Source organism: Eptatretus burgeri, chromosome 11 (assembly GCF_056783735.1).
Source record: "Eptatretus burgeri isolate ZD-2024b chromosome 11, Ebu_testis_v1, whole genome shotgun sequence".
Classification (NCBI taxonomy): domain Eukaryota; kingdom Metazoa; phylum Chordata; class Myxini; order Myxiniformes; family Myxinidae; genus Eptatretus; species Eptatretus burgeri.
In genome coordinates, this window is record NC_140971.1 from 76,769,169 (window position 1) to 76,789,027 (window position 19,859).

At 45.1% G+C, this 19,859-nt stretch overlaps 1 long non-coding RNA gene across 1 annotated transcript in view; it reads left to right on the plus strand.

Moving 5' to 3' along the window:
- The window catches only part of LOC147017420 (uncharacterized), a 119,333-nt gene extending 102,678 nt beyond the window's left edge, over positions 1-16,655 (plus strand). Inside the window, exon 5 of the long non-coding RNA XR_015049492.1 lies at positions 15,708-16,655. This is a non-coding gene — a long non-coding RNA (uncharacterized LOC147017420). The remainder of the gene's footprint in view (positions 1-15,707) is intronic.
- The last annotated feature ends 3,204 nt before the right edge of the window (positions 16,656-19,859 follow it).

Genomic DNA, 19,859 nt, shown 5'->3' on the forward strand with positions numbered 1-19,859 from the left:
AGGCAGATGCCAGGCCCATCCCCATCTCCTTGAGATGGTGGTCAACCTGCTGCAACCATGAGGCACGTGGTCGGCCCACTGGCCTCCTCCACTCATGAGACTCCCTCGCTGAGAGAATCTGGTGAGCAGGATCAGCATCAGGAAAACGAGCCACATGTCCATACAGCCGCAACTGACGCTCACGGACTATGCAGGTAACAAATCTCATCCGAGTCTCTCTCAGCAACCGCTCGTTGGACACAAAATCCGACCAGCGATAGCCAAGGATTCTCCGAAGACACCTGGTACCAAAGGAATTAAGCCTCCGTCTCAGATCCTTGGTCAGAGTCCAAGTCTCGCACCCATAGAGCAAGACTGGAAGTACCAAGGAACTGAAGACTCGGACTTTCGTCCTCCCGCACAGGTACCAGCAGCGCCACACCCCATGATCCAGTGAATCCATGACTCCCCAGGCCCGACCCAGACGTCTATTGACCTCTGACTCGCAGCCAGCAGAGACATGAATAGCACTGCCAAGGTAAGTGAATCTCTCCACGACCTCAACATCCTCACCACAAACAGACACAGACAGGACAGCAGCATCCAAGATGTCACCGAAAGCCTGGATCTTAGTTTTGACCCAAGAAACCCGTAATCCCAGCGGCTCCGACTCTTCATTCAGCACCTCGAGGGCCCCCAAAAGGATGTCTAAAGTCTCCGCAAAGATGACTGCATCGTCTGCAAAATCAAGGTCCGAGATCTTGACATTCCCAAACGATGCACCGCAACTTGATCTCTCCGACATCCTCCCTAAAATCCAGTCCATACAAGTGCTGAAAAGTGTGGGGGCAAGTACACATCCCTGACGAACTCCAGTAACAACTGGAAATAAGTCAGAGGTGGTACCACCACACTTCACAGCACTCTCAGAACCAGAGTAGAGTTCAGACATCAGATCGATCAGTTTTGGTGGCACCCCACGACGACCAAGAATCCTCCAGAGGACATCCCGATTCACTGAATCGAACGCTTTACAGAGATCAACATAGGCTGCAAGCAGCCCCTGCCGAAACTCTCGTCTGCGTTCGGTGAGGACACGAAGGGCAAGGATACGGTCAATCGTTGACCTCTTTGGTGTAAAGCCTGACTGCTCTGGACGCTGGTGCTCAAGCAGATGGTGGCGAACCCTATCAAGAATTATCCGAGCAAAGACCTTGCCCGGCACTGAGAGCAGCGTCACCCCTCGGTAGTTGTTGCAGTCTTGCCGATCACCCTTCCCTTTCCAGAGAGGGACAACAAGGCCCTTCTTCCAGTCAGTTGGGATGATGCCTGTGTTCCAGGCAGAGCACAAAACTGCATGCAACGACATGAGTGCAGCATTTCCACCAGCCTTGAGAAGTTCGGCATGGATGCCACAAATCCCTGGAGCTTTGTCCCGTTTCAACTGGTTCACCGCAGCCCATGTTTCCAAAAGTGAAGGTGGACCACAGTTGATTCGAGGGTCAGCAACAGGGATTGTAACACCCTTGACGTCCAACTCGACAGCTGGGGGATCAGCCTGGTACAACCGCTCAAAGTAACCGGCCCAGCGGGCCTTCACTTCAGACTCCTCTGTCAAGAGCCTACCACTCTCTGCTCGAACTGCAGTGCTCCGAGGGATGGGCTTGGATGAACGTAATGCGCGAATTCCCCTGTAAGCGGGACGAGAATCACCTGTCCACAGGTGATGCTCTACCCTCTCACAGATTCCTCGCACATAGGCCTCCTTGTCCACCCTCAGTGCACGTACAGTTTTACGCCTCAGCACCCTGAACAGCTCAGCTCTGCCATTCAGCCTGGCCCTGCGACTCTGGTCAATGGTATCCAGTGTCCCTTGAGAGACAAAATTCTTCTTTGCCCTGCGGTGAGTTCCAAGACATCCACCAGCAACATCAAGGACGGTGGTCTTAAAGGCGCTCCACAACTCTTCAGGACCCCCCAAAGCACCCAGACCCCCCAAGTGTCCACTCAGCCTGTTCGCAAACTCCTCAGCTACTCTCTCATCCCTGAGCTTGGCAACATCCAGCCTAGGCTGGGATGGTACCATTCTCCAGGATTTAAGGTGCAGCTTTAGAGTTGCTACAACAAGCCTGTGGTCAGTATTGAGGAACTGAGCACTCCGGTAGACCCTGCAGTTCTGGATCATCCTCCAACGACCGTCAATGAGGACATGGTCAATCTCCTTTGCCACACCGCCAGCGTTGGAATACCAAGTCCAGCAATGAGCTTGTGGGCGCTGAAACCATGAACCAGCCACCCTAAGTCCATGACTTCTTGCAAAGTCAAGGAACTTAGTGCTATTCTGGTTCATAGTTCCTGACCCATGGGGACCAACACACACCTCATAACCATCCCTATCAGTTCCAGTCGATGCATTGAAATCCCCCAAGACTAGAAGTGTATCTCGTCTGGGGCACTGATCAACCACAGACTCGAGCGTGGCGTAGAATGCATCCTTCACGGTGAGATCACTCGCCTCAGTCGGAGCATAAACAGAGACCACGGAAATGACACCTAAGGAGTGACGAATCCTTAATCTCATAATACGCTCGTTGACCGGTGTTACCTCAATTATCATTGGGGTCAGCTTATTGGACACAGCTACAGCAACTCCTTGGGTATGGTAACCATCAAAGCGACCAGACCAATAGTAGGTGTAACCACCCACCATTATCTCTCCGCAATCCGGTCTCCGAACCTCAGAGAGAGCTGCAATCCCGATGTCCAAACGCTTGAGCTCAGATGATAACAGAGACAGGTGATCATCCTCTCTTAGGGATAGGACATTCCAGGCACCCACCCGAAGGGACCGCCTCAGGTTAACCCAAGGAGACCGCCGTCTGGTGGACGACACCTCAGCACCACTCCGACACACTCTCCCGCAATCTGACCCAGGGATGTTACCCCGTGGTTTCCCTCCTATCAAAGATTGGGGGTCCCGAAGGCTTTGCCCCAATCCCGTCATCCGGTGAGCTGCCCTGCGAAGGGAAGCTGCACAGGAGGTACTCCCACGGAGTGGGTTTTCAGATTTTTTTGGGGTTTTTGCGTTTTGCGGAATGAAGGGTTTTACGGTGACCGGAGTGCAAATCCTGCCACCAACCTCCTAATAAGAAGTAACCCAACTGCAGGAGGACGTCTGCAGACACAGTTGGGCACTAGATATGGATGGCCGTTGGCTCACAAGGAGCTCCTCCGCCCTTTGACAGGTTTTGTTTTTAATCCTGCTGGGTGTCCATATCCAAACACCCTCCTCACCAGAAAACCTGGTGGGGGAGACGGTTTAGTCGCCGACAACCCGACCATGGAACAGGTTAGTACAGGTTTACATGGTACCTGTAGCAGGTCACAGATCGAACCTGACCTGACAAAAACATGAACTCATGAACAGGTTAAATATGTTGAGGATATTGTAATGGTGAATGCTGGGTGGACGCGAGGTCAAATCTTCCACCCGAACGTGAACCAACTTAGCGACGGATTGTCCTCAGAGGCTGTATGCCATCTGCAGGGAAAGACAAACAAATCTTTACTAAAGTTTTCGGCATCCAGATAACACTAATGAGAATCTGGCTCTCCAGAACGGCACTCGAAAGAGCACATACCTGTGCCAGGCTGAACAGTTTACTTTTTGTATCCCACTCACAGGCCAGATCTGCATCTGGACCTTAAACAAATTCGAATTGTCTTGTTCTTGTCACCCACTCAACTCATCCACCTAGTTTTGTTATAACTCATCCACAAAGTTTTGAGATGTCATGTTATATATAACATTTTTGGGCCATCTCTCAATGGTGAAGAATCACTAAAGAAATTAAATAATTGTCCCATCTGGATACAGATTCCAGATCTTCACCAAAATCGAATCAATTTGTCCTTGTCACACAGCCAACTTGAACACCAAGTTTCGTCTGAATTTGTCCATAACGTTTTGAAATATCATGCTGTATTGTTAGTCCCCTACCGGTTTTACCGGAGGAGATTGGAGGTTTTCTCTCCATCTGTCCGTCTGTCTGTCCCACCTGCGGTTTTTCCGACTTTTTTCCCCAACTCTTTAACATATTCAATTGAAACTTGGGATATGGTTTTATTATGACAAGTTCCAGAAAAGGTTCGAGTTTCAGGGCGTTTTGTCAACTTTTCAGAGTTATGTCCTTTTTAAACTTAGAAAATATCACATATTATTCATGGGTCAGTGTTCAGCTTCCCTGACTCCAACCCACTGCTGTACACCAATTTGCTGGACGGCTGGAATGACTCCACCCCAATAAAGTCATGCACCGCCATTGCATGAAGCGTAGAACCAAATTGCTTTTCATTTTATTTTGCCGAATCGACCCAAACACAGTGGGTTATGGGGTTTATTATCACGTACACCACCGAAGGTGAAGGGAGTTATGTTTTCACTCCTTTCTGTTGGGTCGCCGAAATAGTTGACCCTTATTGTCAGTAATTCTGTCTGTTTGTTTGGATGTTTGTTTGTTCGTTTGTCATTAGCATAATTGGTAGTAAACGTGGGCGGATTTTGACCAAACTCGGGTGGTATGTACATCTTATGACCTAGTGCTTTAGAAATTGTGATGGTTGCTAGGGACGCTTCGGTTCCCTAGCAACAACCGAAAAACCTTCAAAATCGGTACCGTTCACGCTAAATCAATTCCGAAAGCCATTATCCCACGTAGGGTTATGAAATTTGGCACGAATGATCTACAGGTGATGCTCTATCAAATATATTCCGGTTTTTGTGATATATGGAATGCTTTACCTGCAGCGCCTCCTACAATTAGGGTATGCGCGAAAATTGGCGAAAATTGAAGGCCCCGTAGCGACCGTGTGGGTGCATCGATACGAATGAAACTTTGCATGTTCATGGTACTCAATGAGTACTACAACTTTGCCTCAGGACATATTGACCGATTTCGCTTAGGTCAGGGGTCAAAGGTCAATTAGTGCAAAAATCGATAATATGCGAGAGCTGGAGGTGCCTTCGTGCCAAATGCTACTCCTCCTAGGGTTATGGTCGGATGGTCATGAACATTCACACTAATCGTCTGGAATACATTGTGCACAAAAGATCGAGCCGGATTTTCGATTTAGATCTTTGTTCACCCACAGCACCCCCTCGAACTTTGGGGATTTCCGATTTCAAACCGCATTTTCGGTACTTTTCATTCAAATGGATACCGAGTAGTTATCAGTAGATGGAACTGGATAAGATTTGATATGCATAACCTTAAGGTGATTGATTCCCTATCCGCTATATGACATCCATTTTGCTCGATATCTTATAGTTTCCATGCTCGGCGACCCATCGCCGCCTACCGGCTTGTCTGTTTGTTTGTCTGTTTGTGTACAGAATATCTCAAAAAGTTGTGGACGGATTTGGATGAAATTTTGTGGACAGGTTCAGTGTGTGACAAGGAAGAATTGATTCCATTTTGGTGAAGATCCGATTCCAGATCTGACTATTAGAATTTTTTAAGTGATTCTTCACCATGGAAAGATCGGACCAAACACGATATTGTACTGTATAGCATGATATTTTAAAAATGTATTGTGCCCGATATGTTCTCATGGATCAGGCTTTACATGGCGGAGGTATGCCCTCCACCGAGTGTCTTTCTATTTCTCCACCAAACTGGACCACGAGCACTACAGTACGCGCCAAACTTTTTCATATGTAGGGGAAGGGGGACACAATGATCATATCCTAAACAGACTTCGACACAAGTCCTCGAATTTTTGCACAGATACCGTGCAGTTACTCGAAGCATGTATTAATAACATAACTAGGCTATATTACTCCCATTACCCCCCTATCATTTTCCTGCAACAGTTCATTTAGAACTACCAGGCCCCCGATAAGAAGCAGAAAAAGCAACTTTAAAATTCAAAGTTTAAATATATATGAGTAAAGACTAATTTCAAAAATGGCTTCACATGAGTGTTCAGCCAATCACTGTTAAACATTTAAAATTTTCTGTGTTGTCGACCTTGGATTGGACAATATGCCATGCAACCGTTGGCCTTGGTGCAAGTGTCGCGGCATCATTTTGCCGTTATTTTCATAATATTTGAATACGTTTTAGCATTGGTTTAACAGGGTTTCCCAGCAGGGGTTTGAGAGGTTTGACCATGGCAGTTTAATAAAGAATTGATTCGGAATCCAAACGTCTCGGATGGCTTTTCCACGCTAAATTGGTGACCCCGACATGATCCAAATGTATGATCAAGGAAGGAGTTACAAAGGTTCAACCAGTCGCTGGGAATTGAACAACCAGTCGTGCCCTTCCCGCATGCTCGTCCAGCTTCATTGGGAACAATGGTTTCCATAAAGCTGCCGCCATTCTGGCTTAATGACCCGCAGCTGTGGCTTATGCAAGTCAGGGCCCAATTTGACACCTGGAACATTACTACCGAGTTATGCGTTTCAAGCTCATTCTCACCAGAGTATGCGATGGAGGTAAGAGGTATTTTACTTCAATCTCCAATGAACAACCCGTACACGATCTTGAAGACCACGCTCATAAAGCGCACGACCCCATCTGAGCACTGCCACTTTCAACAATTTCTCACAACAGAGAGCTTAGGAGATTGAAGACCCACACAACTACTGCGTCATCTGTCGAAGCTTCTCAGGGACCACCATGCCACCTTTGACCAGTCGCTCCGTCATAAGATGTTCTTGCAACATTCTACACCACACGTCCTCATGATCCTCGCAGCAACCTTATGGCAGACTTTATACAGTTCTACAACACTCCGATAAGACCTTCATACTCAATATTAACAGTCGTTGTAACACAGTCTCCATAGATCGGTGAAGACAGCTTTTCTTGATGCAGCACCAGAGCCGATTCTCCCACTGACCAACGGGCCGACACTTACTACAGCAACACCCTTCCCACCATATACGACTCACTCTGGGTGTCATGTACACTCCCCAGCACGAGTACACTTTGCTTGTTGACCATTTCTCTTTGCTGTGATTTTTTTTTGTTACATGGACAGTGGACAGTGTTCACATCTTCCCTCACACCATATTGTATTTTTTTTTGTATCTTCAGTTCGATTGATGCACTCGGAGAGGGAGTAGTGCCGTGCCATCATTTTGCCTTTGGTTTCAGAATGCAATACATGTAAATACACTTTAGCTTTGGATTAACGGGGTTTCCTGGCAGGGGTTTTGAGAGGTTTGATCGTGGCGGTTTGACAAAGAATTGACTCGGAATCCAAACGTCTCGGACGTCTTTTCTTCCACGCTAAACAAGCAAGGCGATTTATTTCATCGTGTAATCTGTTTACTTATTTTTCTCCCCATTTTTTAACTGTTGCTTGCTTGGTTTACACGAGTTCCTTTTCCAAGCAACTTCAATGCAGGAGGAGGCCATGAGGCCTAGGAAGCCTGTGCTATGATTGCCAATCTATGGGGATTGTCCATCCTCCCCCTCCTTTGCATGCAGCACACGGCCGTGGCTAGCATCATTGGCTGAGGGCGCAGCTGTGCCTCTGATGCTGTGCCCCTATTAACAGTGCACTGGTACTCATTTTGCCGACCTCGGAAGGATGACAGGCTGAGTCAACCCCACCTGGTATTAATTCAACAGCCAATAGTGGCTCAAACTCAGGACCCTAAGATCCCAAGCCAACCACCCTCACCGCGAAGCCAACACCAGGTTTGGAATTGTCTATCCTTTTAAATGCTGAGCAGCATATAACATTTCTAAAGTCTTTGGGATGATCCAGCCAGCTTCATACCACTGAACTCCCAAACTCAAAACGGATGCTCTAACCATTACACCACCAAGTCTGGTTAATCTGGCATGTGCAACTTGAATCTGCCATGCCACATAATTTTGTGTATTCAGACATTGCAAAATGCATCCTGGTATAATAATGGAACCACAGCGACCTTTCACTATTTTAGGATTCCCAACATGGTGCACAATTATCTTTTCATACATTCGTTGGAGTTGGGCAGCATTGGACTTAAGGTCTCTCTGTTAGCCAGACATGTTTCTTTGTCGACTTTGAAAGATTGCCTTTGGTCCACTTTAAGACTAAACGATTGTCCTTCATGAATGTCTGATATCTGAAGCACCAGAAGAAAATCATCCTTCGGTTATAAACACAGTGCGAAGCAAAGCCTGCAGTTTATTGTGAATGAGCTCATCTCCACTCCGTGTTTATCAGTCTTCTTCACCATTAACATTAGAGAATTTGTCACGTTTTTGCGCGTTTCAAGGAAGAGACCGCAGTGACGTCACAAAGAGTTTCTGATTTTGGCCGCGTGATGAATGACTGTTGTCAGAGGCTCTGACTGTTTTGCCTTAGAAAATCGTTTGGAACCGCTGGGCGACCGTGGCTCTGATTGCGACAGGCGGTTCGCACTCGAAGGTTCACAACCCGCTCGGCCTGCAATATCCAAAACGTGATGCGCCAAAACAGAATGTAAGTTGTCACTTCCAAAACAGCAGATAGCTTCTGTGATTTACTGCTTCTTCTCAGGGCCAGTGTTCCAGAGCCAGATGGGTTTTTTGGGGGTTGTTTCACTCGTTATCTGATGGTCGTGCATCAGTCTGCTTGCCAAGGGAAATGAAAACAGGGGGGCTTTTTGAGAAAGCTGGGATTTTTAAAGCAAAGCTGGGCGATTTGTAAGGAGGGATAGTTGGGTAGACAAGGAGGGGAAAAGTGGATTTGCTTCTTGGCCACCCATTAAATGTGACCTCCCCTGCAGTCATCAGACCAGATCGAAGCCAACCAAACCATGTAATCGTCATTCAGAATTTCATTCAGAATAAGAATTTTCAGCAACAAAGCAACCTGTGAATGGGTGGAAAACTAGATACGTGTTAAAATTTGAGGTTTCAACACCTCCATGAAGTGTCGAATGTCCCATGCCGTGGTACATCCACACACTCGTTTCCAGCATGCAACATTTGCTTTTCAGGAATGGAAACATCAACACCACACTACTACCTTTTTTGGCAGCCCCACATTATTGATATTATTGTGGGATCATCAGGGCAACATTTTTGCGCCAAGTCTTTCACGAACCAGCTTTCCAGGCTTTATGTTCGACTGAAGGTGCAAGAAATAGAATTTGTTTAGGGTGCAGGTGATACCTCTCATATGCCTTGCAGAAGACACCAATGACACCTTAGAATGTCCAATAGCTAATTCTAGGAGATGGGACACCTGGCTTAACCTTCACCTAAGAAACGGTCTACTTTGTGATGCAACTCCCTGCCTGCGAAGCACCAATCGGACAGTTTATAGTTGGATCAGCAATCAAATTTATACCAACACTGCATCATCCTGTTGCAGGAATGCAAACACCAATAAACAGAAAACAAACTAGAAGGGCACTCGGTGGAGCGCATACCTCCGCTAAGCTGAACAGTTTACCTTCTGGAGGCCACTGATAGGACGGATCTGCATCCGGATTTGAACCAAAATCTAATCAGCTTGTTGTTGTGACCTCCCCAACTCATTCACCAGGTTTTGTCACAACCCATCCACAACTTTTTGAAATATCATGCTACGTATCGTTTTTATGGTCCAATCCCTCAAAGGTGAAGAATCGCTTCTAAATTAAAAAAAACAACATTCTTGTATCCGGATCCGATTCGGATCTTCACCAAAATCTAATCAATTAGTCCGTGTCACACATGCAACCTATTTACCAAATTTCGTCCAATTCCATCCATAACTTTTGGAGATATTGTGCTCACAGACAGAAGACAGACAAACATGGGTGAAAACATACCCTCCGTTCACCTTCGTTGGCAGAGGTAATAAATGGTCAAACAATACAGGTGATTCCTTGGCACTATCACCTGGTTTTAAACCACCTGTCCAAAATATTATTTCAAATATCGAAATTTGGGGGAAACTTCAAGTATAGCCATATGCTTTCAGACGCTCGTTGATCGCTTCATGAAGATACTTAGATGTCCATCTTTAAATTCGATCAGTTGAGGATAGGCAGCGCTTCGCAAATGTTATCATTTTGGGTTTGTGGTGTCGTAATGTCATGTGCTTTGTGTTTCTAATTCGGTCTGCATTATTATTTGAGAGGAAGCTGGTTCGTCTAGTTCACGAGATAACCGCCTAATGTATTACATTACAACCCTTGTTGGATTTGTGACTACTTACGAATAGGAGAACAAAATAATCATTCAAATAATGTCATCGTACGCTCTCAACGCAGACAAGCCGAGTCGTGGAGACACCCGCAGGTCCGACAACCTCAAAAAGCATGAGGTTAATGGTGGTAATGGCAATGCACATCTGGTTTGGTTTTCCAACCAGCCAGTGTTTTCCTTCCTGGGGACACCATCGGCTGGTGGGCAAACCTCCTCAGCTTTCGACCTCTTTCTCTGTTTCATTCCCGTGGCTGATAATTGCTATCGTTATCATGACCTCGCTTGCCCAAGAAACGTGCCTAGCAATGTGGGTTTGGTGTTAAGAAGACTTTAATGGTATGTTACCACTTGCAGCTTGTGCTGAGAGCTCCCTGAGAGCTTACGGATTATTTCGGGGTACACAAAAACCAAGCACACTCTGAATGATTGAACTGATCGACCGATCTTCCCATCCAAGCTCTTCACTCCCGATGCTGAGGTCCCAGGTGCAAATTCAATATACTGTGTTGATTTTGCCATTGCCTATCAATGTCCTCGTGATTCATTGAGAAGTACACTCTTATCTCTTATTGTCCTTGTCCTGAATGTCATCATACTGCACGTAATTTGAAACGTTTCTGTTTATTTGCGTGTTTGCTTGTTTGTTTGACTTTGCGCACTCCTGAACCGTCAGACATGAGTTGAAAACGGGTGGTTGTACCCAGGGTGTGCCCGGTTGTACCCAGTTATGTGACACCATCTTCATGGGTGCAGCCATCTTGGATTTCCCTTCGGAGTCAGACATGTCAAGTGCGAATGATCTTGCTTTCAGTTGGTTTCATCCTAAAATGGCAGAGGTGCTGTTAAAACCGTTAATTCAAAGTTACGAGGGGGAATTTCTGAAAAGGACAAAGCAGTTAGTTAAACTGGATGTTTGTAAGATTTTGAGGGAGCTGAAAGGCAAACACTATCTTATTGACCGAGCTGTCGGATGCTATCTATGTTTTTTTTTTCAAAGCAACTTGCAGAATGGAAGCTGATCGAAATTTTAAAAAGGTGACATTACTCTCATTCATCGAGTCACCTATTCCTTCGGGTAGGCCGGTAGGGGTCAGGAAAAATGTCATGATGGAGGGAGAATGGCAAAAAAGAATTCCCAGAAAAATGACGTATTTTGTGTTTAAAACACCCCCTCAGGTGGTTTAAGAAATAAGTTTCAGGTACGCTAAACATTACCTCGACGTGTTTCGACTTATGAGTAACTTACAAGTAGCATGTGTCGACGTGTGTCAACGATCGCGTAACGTGCCTACAACTTATGGCCAGCATTATGCGGAACGTGTGAGTCATACGCTGGCATACGTCACAAAATTTTCAGCATGCTTGAAATTTTGCGACGTACTCGGCGTACTACGAAGTATACCAGCGTGCTTCAGCGTGCTCTTAACATCTACAAAACTTACCCATAACGTATTCGACGTGTGCCAGCGTATTCGGCAAATTTTTCATACGTCAGTATACGGTGGCTAAAATGTCAAGGTGTGACAGGGTCTTGACACTTCGATGTCTAGTGCGGTTATGATTTGAATCGTCGAGCGGCAGCCTTTTAATAGGCTACACCACGTGATCGTCGGCGATGTGATGCCGCGCACTATGCATACGTTAGACTATCGTTGGGCATACGTTGTGAACACCGACAACACGCTAAGCATTCGTTGGTATAAGTTATCTATAAGTGATCGAAACGTTCTGTGTACGTTACTAATACATTACGCATACGTCGAACTCGTTATGAATACGCCAAAAACTTTAAAAAAAAACATCAATAGTTCAGCGTACGCCAGCGTTTTACATACATTTTCATACGTCGGCATACGCTGGCGAACACGTCAAGGTGTGACAGGGCCTTAAGGGTGGGTTCTTTGCTCATGTAGTCAAAGCTTCTTCTGTGAGCCTTTGCTCACTCTAAAATAAAATGGTGTTTTGTTGTCCTCACATATTTTTCAAGCAATATTTCAAATGGCAATTAGGGTTTCATCAAAACCTGGGTTGGGCCTTGCTTGAAATGCCATATTGTTGTTATCTGTCAGTGTCATCAAATTCTGTTACCCGACATAAGTGCATGCATCATATACAGGGCTGTGTAATGACATTTTTATTTGGAGGAGTTGATGCTCAGGAAAGAGCGAAACAAAGAGTGACTGGCTGAAACACTGTCAAAGGGGCCGAGGGGAACAGGCATACAAACGACCCCCAGACACACCACTGTATGTGAAAGGGAGTAACAGGGATTAAAAAGGGTCAGCAAGCGTAGATGGCTCAGGTCTGGGTCTGGGAGACAACTTGATGAGGTGGCGATGTGCAGTACTCTTGAAGTATTGGAGGGAAAATAAAAAGATCGTTCAACCCCACTCTTCCCTCTCAGGCGTGGAGGAAGCAGTTAGTTCACCATCATCTCATATCATCCACATCCCTTTCCCTAAAGGGATCCACATCCCTTACCCACAATCTTTTCTGCCCCTATTAACCATACACTTCTTACTTGTAGGTTACTGTGTTTCCTTTGCTCCTTTCCTTTTTTCTTTCCTAGTTGTTTGTTCCTCTACTTGTTGTGTCCAAATGTTGCTACATTGCCTTTTTTGCTCCTCTGTCACCTCCCCCCTCTTCCATAAGCCTAGATTTTGTAGAAAATAAAAGAAATTAGACTGCAGACACGATGGTGAGAAACCTTGTAGGTTCTAACATTTTATTTGTGGGTAAGGCAATGTATAGCTTCTTCCATGTACGTTTGTCATTAAAATGAGCCGTCTCCATACTCCATCCACAAAATGGTGGAATTTCCAATCGAATCTCCTTTCCTTTTTCTCTGCTGTCCTCTCCAAATCTCATACCCTCCCATTTCTCTCCCCCATCCCCACCTCCTGGCCCCTAAACTAACTACTACCACCCGAATCTACTCCACCAAATTCCTTTTCTCAAATTTATTTTTCTCTATTTATTCTCCCCACCTTGCTTCCCCCCTTACGTGCGTAACATTTAGAGGACCTTGTCATGATACAGCTTGCATCCCCCTACAAGCATAAAGGATGTCGAATTTCCCAACGTGTCATTGTGTGCGTGTGTGCGTGTGCGTGTGTGTGTGTGTGTGTGTGCATGTGTGCATTACCTTTCACTCCCCGAGGGATTACCAATCCACCTGGGAATTAATTCATCTGCAGTATGTTAAACATGGAGCAGTGTATGATTATTCCTTGACCTTTAAAATAATTTACTACTGTTGTTCTTTCTCTCCTCTGCTACTTTCTTTTAATTTACCTGCCATCATTTATTTTTCAATTCTTCTTTTTAAATCTCCCTCCGTTCTGTGAGTTCATGCCCCTATATCCCTTCTTTAACTTCTTAAACCGAGTCACTAACTCCACCATTTTTACTAACTCTGTGACTGGCCTCTTATTTCTTTTACCTCCTTTGATTTTACTTATACTCTGACATTTTTTTTATTCCTCCGTTTCTTTTTTGGACACCCACCCTTCGCCCTCCATGTTTATTCATTGCTACCCTTTCACCTCTCGACTCCCACTCCTCCCTCCCCCATTCCTTCCTTCTAATCTTCTGAATGGCGCAGTTGAATCCAGAAAAGTTGAGTTTGCACCCCAACATTTTGAGTTCAAATCTACTTGAACTATTTGTTTTGATTTACATTGTTTCAGACACCTTACAACGAGACACCTGATCGTGTTGTCTGCAATGAAGGGAAGTAGTGATTTATACACACATCATAATAATACGGTGCCACGCGCTACATATCAGCTTTCATCACACAAACCGTGTGTTGCCAAATCAAGAAAACGATCACTGAAGATTAAGATTTGACAATATGCAAATAAAATATTCACAGATTTATCTCTTTACCCCCTCACCTCATCCTACCTTCTTTCCTCTTTTCTAAAGTAGAATTAAACACAGACCGACTGAGCAGGAGGACTGATGAAGACCTCCTTAAATGCCGAAACGGTCTGACGTAGTGTTCTTTTAATAGCCTACACTACATTCATTTATCAACTCACAATCCCCCAAGGATCGTTCAAATAGAGCCTACACTGGTTGTTGCTCGTGCGATTAGGCAGAAGGCAGGAAAACGTTTCTTATGAATAATAATGATTCACTAAAAAAATGTTACCAGGGACTAGAGTGCTGTGATTGGTGATAGCTGACGTTTCCTGGTATAGCCAACTCATAATATAAACAATTGGTAGCACTTTAAATTGTGCGTCATAATAATAATAATAATAAAAACAAACGTCTTTTGTTTTTTTCTTACAAAAAGTGGGACACCATGGACACCAAGACAAACCAGTTAATGCCTCCCTCCAGGAACCATAATAATGAAGGAAGTGACACTATAAATAGACAGAACAGATCTGGTGGTTGACAGACACGAATAGGATAGAAGGGAGCACGTGACCTGATATACAAGCAAACTACAAGACATAACCCCAGCTATGCTGTCAAATACCAGACTCTCACAACGTAGGGGAACACAGGCAAGGACTTGAAGCAGACATGAGCTGGCATTGCTCCACAACGATGTTGTGATTGTGCAGGCGGGTAAGGCACAAGATGAAGTGCGGCTTGGGGTGGAAGAATGGTGATGAGGAGTGACGGCGAGCTGTCCAATTTCTCCAACATCACCTCCTCTGGCAGTGACCAGATAGCAAGAGAGAGAGAGAGAGAGAGAGAGAGAGAGAGAGAGAGAGAGAGAGAGAGAGAGAGAGAGAGAGAGAGAGAGAGTGATAGCTGTTATCTTCTTCAAATCCAAACGTCAACTCAGCGCGCATGCATGGTAACACCCTTTATCACCTCTGAGACCATCTTCATGGGTGGCAGGTCTCATTAATGGCCATCCATGGTCTTTGAGTGGTGCTATGTTCCAGGCCAACCTGCCTTGTGGGACGACACTGAACAAAAATGTTCCGCCCCTCTACGGGATTTACAACTCACCTTGCCGTCATGGCTTGTGGTCCGTTCTGGTCCATGTGGATTCCTTTAAAGTGTCGGGTGCCTCCACATAGCCTTGCCTGTTACAGGATCAGTTTTAAACAATACAACCTCACCCTATTCTGCTTTAAGGCTTACAACCACCGCCTCCTTCGTGCAAGTTTAACCATATGACTTACCTCTACAGATATCTCATTAGAAGTACAAGCGTAAATCTAACCTATTCTTCACACATTCTCGATATGAACCTCCTCCATGTCCCCCTCCCCTCTTTTCATGTAACAATACAGGAAATAAACCCTTAAATATCGTGGATTTTGCTTATCGCGATTTTGACCAATGGACCACCACACCGACCAATGGACCACCACATCGAGCCACCACCACACCGCATCGACCGGAATTGACCACCACCACTGGACAACTAACCTGTTCAGTCATCATGGGGCATAATTTAGACCTTTCACAGTTTCTGTTGCGAGTCATTGTTTTCATACACATGTGTAGTTATAGTGCTCTTCAAAGTGCTAATGAGGTATTCTCTTCCTGTGCTCCTCATATTGAAAGGATGGAAAAAGCACTTAATGTTTGGATCGAGGTGGTCCAACACAGAGAAAAGTGCCTTCGAGTGGACCAGTGATACGGAAGGAAGCATTGCGCGTGTCCAAACATTTTTCCGTGAGACATCCAGGAAGAATAAGATTCTGCCTCCGGAGATTCAGCTGGAGCAGAATGGAAATGAGCAGGATTCCACGGTTGGGCCTACACAGTACACCAGCGCATGTCCTTAAGGCCGATGAGACGAGAATATTCTGGAGATTTTTGTTCAAGTTAAAGTCTTATATTTATTACATTTAATTTCCATCTTAATTTAAATATTTACGTTTTATATTTGTTTTAGATGTTTCTTTTAATTGTGAGATGTTTATTTATGGCTGTCGCCCACCTTCGTCGACATTTTTTTCTGTCCAGGAACCTAACCCCAATTTCCCCATGAGGTTTAAGTGGAGTATTAACTTTCACAGTTTTGGATTTCACGGCACTTTTCAGGAACGTAACCCCTGCGATAGTTAATGGTTTACTATACATACATGTCAGGGGTTTTACTTGATATTGAGAGGTGTTTCAGAACTTTCATCACCAAAAGATCCAATAGAGACAGTCACGTGATCAATAAATGATATGGTGTAGTGCATACCTCAATTGATATGATGGGCCAAATGACCTCCTCACACTTCATAATTCCTTGTATAAATGAGCCTATTATTGCACGTTTGTAACGAAAAATAATTCCATGGTCAATGGAAATAACTCGTACATACACTTCAGGAATTCTCATTGCATTGCACTCTGCAGAGTCCTTCATTTACATCTCGAGCCACGAGGTCTCAAAGCAGAGTCGGTCCTCGCATCCCAAACATGTATCCATGTGCAACAACAACAAAAAAACAAAGGACCAAGGACTCCATTCCTACAACATCTCAATTTGCTGTCCTTTCTCAAAAGTTTATACTGTTACTCACACATGCCCTGGCTCTGTTATTTCTTGCACTCACTCTCTATATATTCACCAGTAGGAGGGCAATAAACACTCGTCTGCTGCACTGAGAGGGGCTGACTCCTGCAACCCACCTAGTCGGCCGTGAAAGGTGGCCAGACAGACCTTCGGAGCGGCGGCCAAAAACGCGGCGCGTCAGGCCCGACCTGCTTGGCAGCCCTCTCTTGTGGGCACAGCTGGTCACGGCCTCTTTCACGCAACACTTAGCCCTTTTATTGCTCCCCCTTCTCTCCACATCCACATCTCTCCACGGTCCGTCAGGAATTCATGCTATTATCCCGTTTCTTTTGCAGTTATTCATTCCGTTGGCCGATACTGGCCTCTTTCGGCCTCTTTGCCTGCCTCAGCTACCCCTACTTTCAAACACTGCCCCTGTAACCACCGCTTACTCTTATTCACCCTTCTTTCTCCATCCTAGTGCTATTTGGTGATGGTAGGCCGAATGCCAAGACCACAGCAGGGCATGGCACAAAGCCATTTCACTTGTGTACCAAACCCTCCGGCGATTCACCACATCGGTTGCAAAATCACAAAATCATTCCGTGGTAAAATGGGTGGCATCATCAAAGGAGATGTAAAGGTACTTTGGGAATCCTTCCTCGACAGAATGTCACACCGTCATTTGTAGATCATCTGATTGAACTCATTCAAGCCTTCTTTTCAGAAAGAGCATCCAGTGAAGTTTATTCATCTCATGTAAGAAGGTGCTCAACCATTTGTTTCATGTTCAGGTTATCACAAGAGGTCTACATGCTTATGAGTGACAATGTGAAATGTTGTACAGCACCTGACGTTGACCATTATTCACAGAAACGGGCTGTGATAAACACTGCCTGCCGACAAGAACCCACAAAGGCACCCTCCCATGACCAGGGCAGTTCTCGAGAGAGAGAAAAGTTAAATGCACGTGGGATGCAAAATGGCCGCAGGAAAATTAGTAGATTTACATAAACAACTTGCACCACTCAAATGAACAATATTTTCTTTAGGGTTGCATTCAGATCGTGTCGGGTGAAGATTACTGATTTCTATATACTCAACTGTTCCAGTAGAGCCTGAGGTCTGAGACCAATATGCACCACCATACTTGTTCTTGTATAGTTGACTTTTTGGGGATAACATCTTGGATTACTGTATGTTGGTAGATAATACATTCCCCTACTCCACTTTCTCTCTTATATCCTCCTTCCTTTCAATTATTTTCTCCTCTCCACCCCGAGCTTAGGCAATAGATATATGGCCTCCAATGGGTCATATTTAATACCACTCGGGAACAAGCAATAAGATGGATAATTGTGTGCAAGTATATTTTATAGCAAATGCACAACGCGTTCGGACTAATCAAGGATTGAGAGTAAAGAGCCAACCTGGTGTTCTATCATTGTTAGATTTACGATGGCAGAGGGCCTGCCTGAAGACAGGCAGCAGGGGAAGCATGCTTGACCTCCAACCCAAAGGTCATGGGTTCAAGCCCTCATCATGACATCCCACAGGGAGGGATGCAAATTAATAGACCACCATTCAGTTGAATTACTGAAGCTGGATAAACCACCCTGATGTCCCCAAGAGATTTGGGAAGCCCTTTATGATCTTCTTTCGTCCCCACATCATCCATGCATCAAGAACATCTAAAACACAAAATTAGCCTCTTTTTTTAAAGCTTTTCAGGCTTAGATTCTCACACTTTTGGGTGCTGTGTAGCTTCCCAAGCTTTGACTTGTTTATAGTATTATGTCACAAGTTTTCGAGTTATGTTGGTGAGCTCGGGTACAAGGGCATTGGCATTTTTGTTTGGAGAATATGCAGGCCTTCCCTGTTTTACCCCCCTGACAAAGACTGTCGTTCGCTGCACGCAATGCTTTCGGTGGGAATCTATCATTGAGTCGAATATGAAAAAGCTTTATTGAGATAACATTTGGGAGTACAGATGCTTGAGAGGATCCTCAACATCAGGATTACATTTTGAACAAGTCATAAAGTAGCAGGATAGGATAGCAGGAGCGACAGCGAGCATGATAAATGTTTTGCCCCTGACTATTTTGACCATACATGAACACTACATGTGGTGGCCTATCCAAAAGGGACTGTGAGTTTTACAAAGTGGGTTGGGCACACAGGGTTGAAATGTGGCCTCTGCATGGAGGCAGTTTTTTCCCAGCCCATTCCTGCAGTTGCATCACAAAGAATAGGTCTCATCGTTGAAATTAGCCCGACAGCCATCTTTAGAATCGCGGTTGTTTTGCAAAGCTCACACTTAGCTTTAATCTCAGGCAGACGGAGCTTCTTTACATCTGATTTTTAAGCCTGCAGGTTGGGGTTTTCCAGACAAAAACAACATGTTGGCCGAATTATCAGGTCGTCTGCTAATAGGGCTGGGTGAGGAAAGAAGGGAAGACTATGAGAAAGGCTGTTTCGGCATGCACAACTATCCGGCTGTTTAGGTGTGTACAACTAATCGGCTGTTTCGGCATGCACAACTACAAGGCTGTTTAGGTGTGTACAACTAATCGGTTGTTTTGGCACACACAACTAACCAGATGTATAGGGTATAGGCATGCACAACTAATTGGCTGTTTAGGTACACACAACTTATCAGCTGTTTAGGCGTGCACAATTAATCGGCTGTTTAGGTACACACAACTAATTGGCTGTTTAGGCGTGCACAATTAATTGGCTGCTTAGGTGTGCACAACTAATCGCCTGTTTAGGCACGCACAACTAATCGGCTGTTTAGGTACACACAACTAGCCGGGTCTTTAAGTGCCCACAACTAACAGCTGTTTAAGCGCGCACAATTAATCGACTATGTAGATGCACACAACTATTTTGCTGTTTCGGTGTGCACAACTAATCGACTATTTAGGTGCACACAACTAATTGGCTCTTTTGGTGTGCACAACTCGTCAGCTGTTTCGATGCACACAACTAATTGGCTGTTTACCTCCCTTCATAAATTGCTATTTCGACGGGCGATTAGCTTTGTGCATACAACCATGTTTTTGCCACAGTTTAAGGGTTAGGTGTGTGTTAGCAAGACACTCGCTAAACCCCTGTCATAAATTCAGCCCAAACTGTTCAGCCTGGTGCAGGGATGTGCTCCACCCGGTGCCATTGTAGTTTACATCACGTTTCATTGAGGATACAAGACCATTGGATCTCCA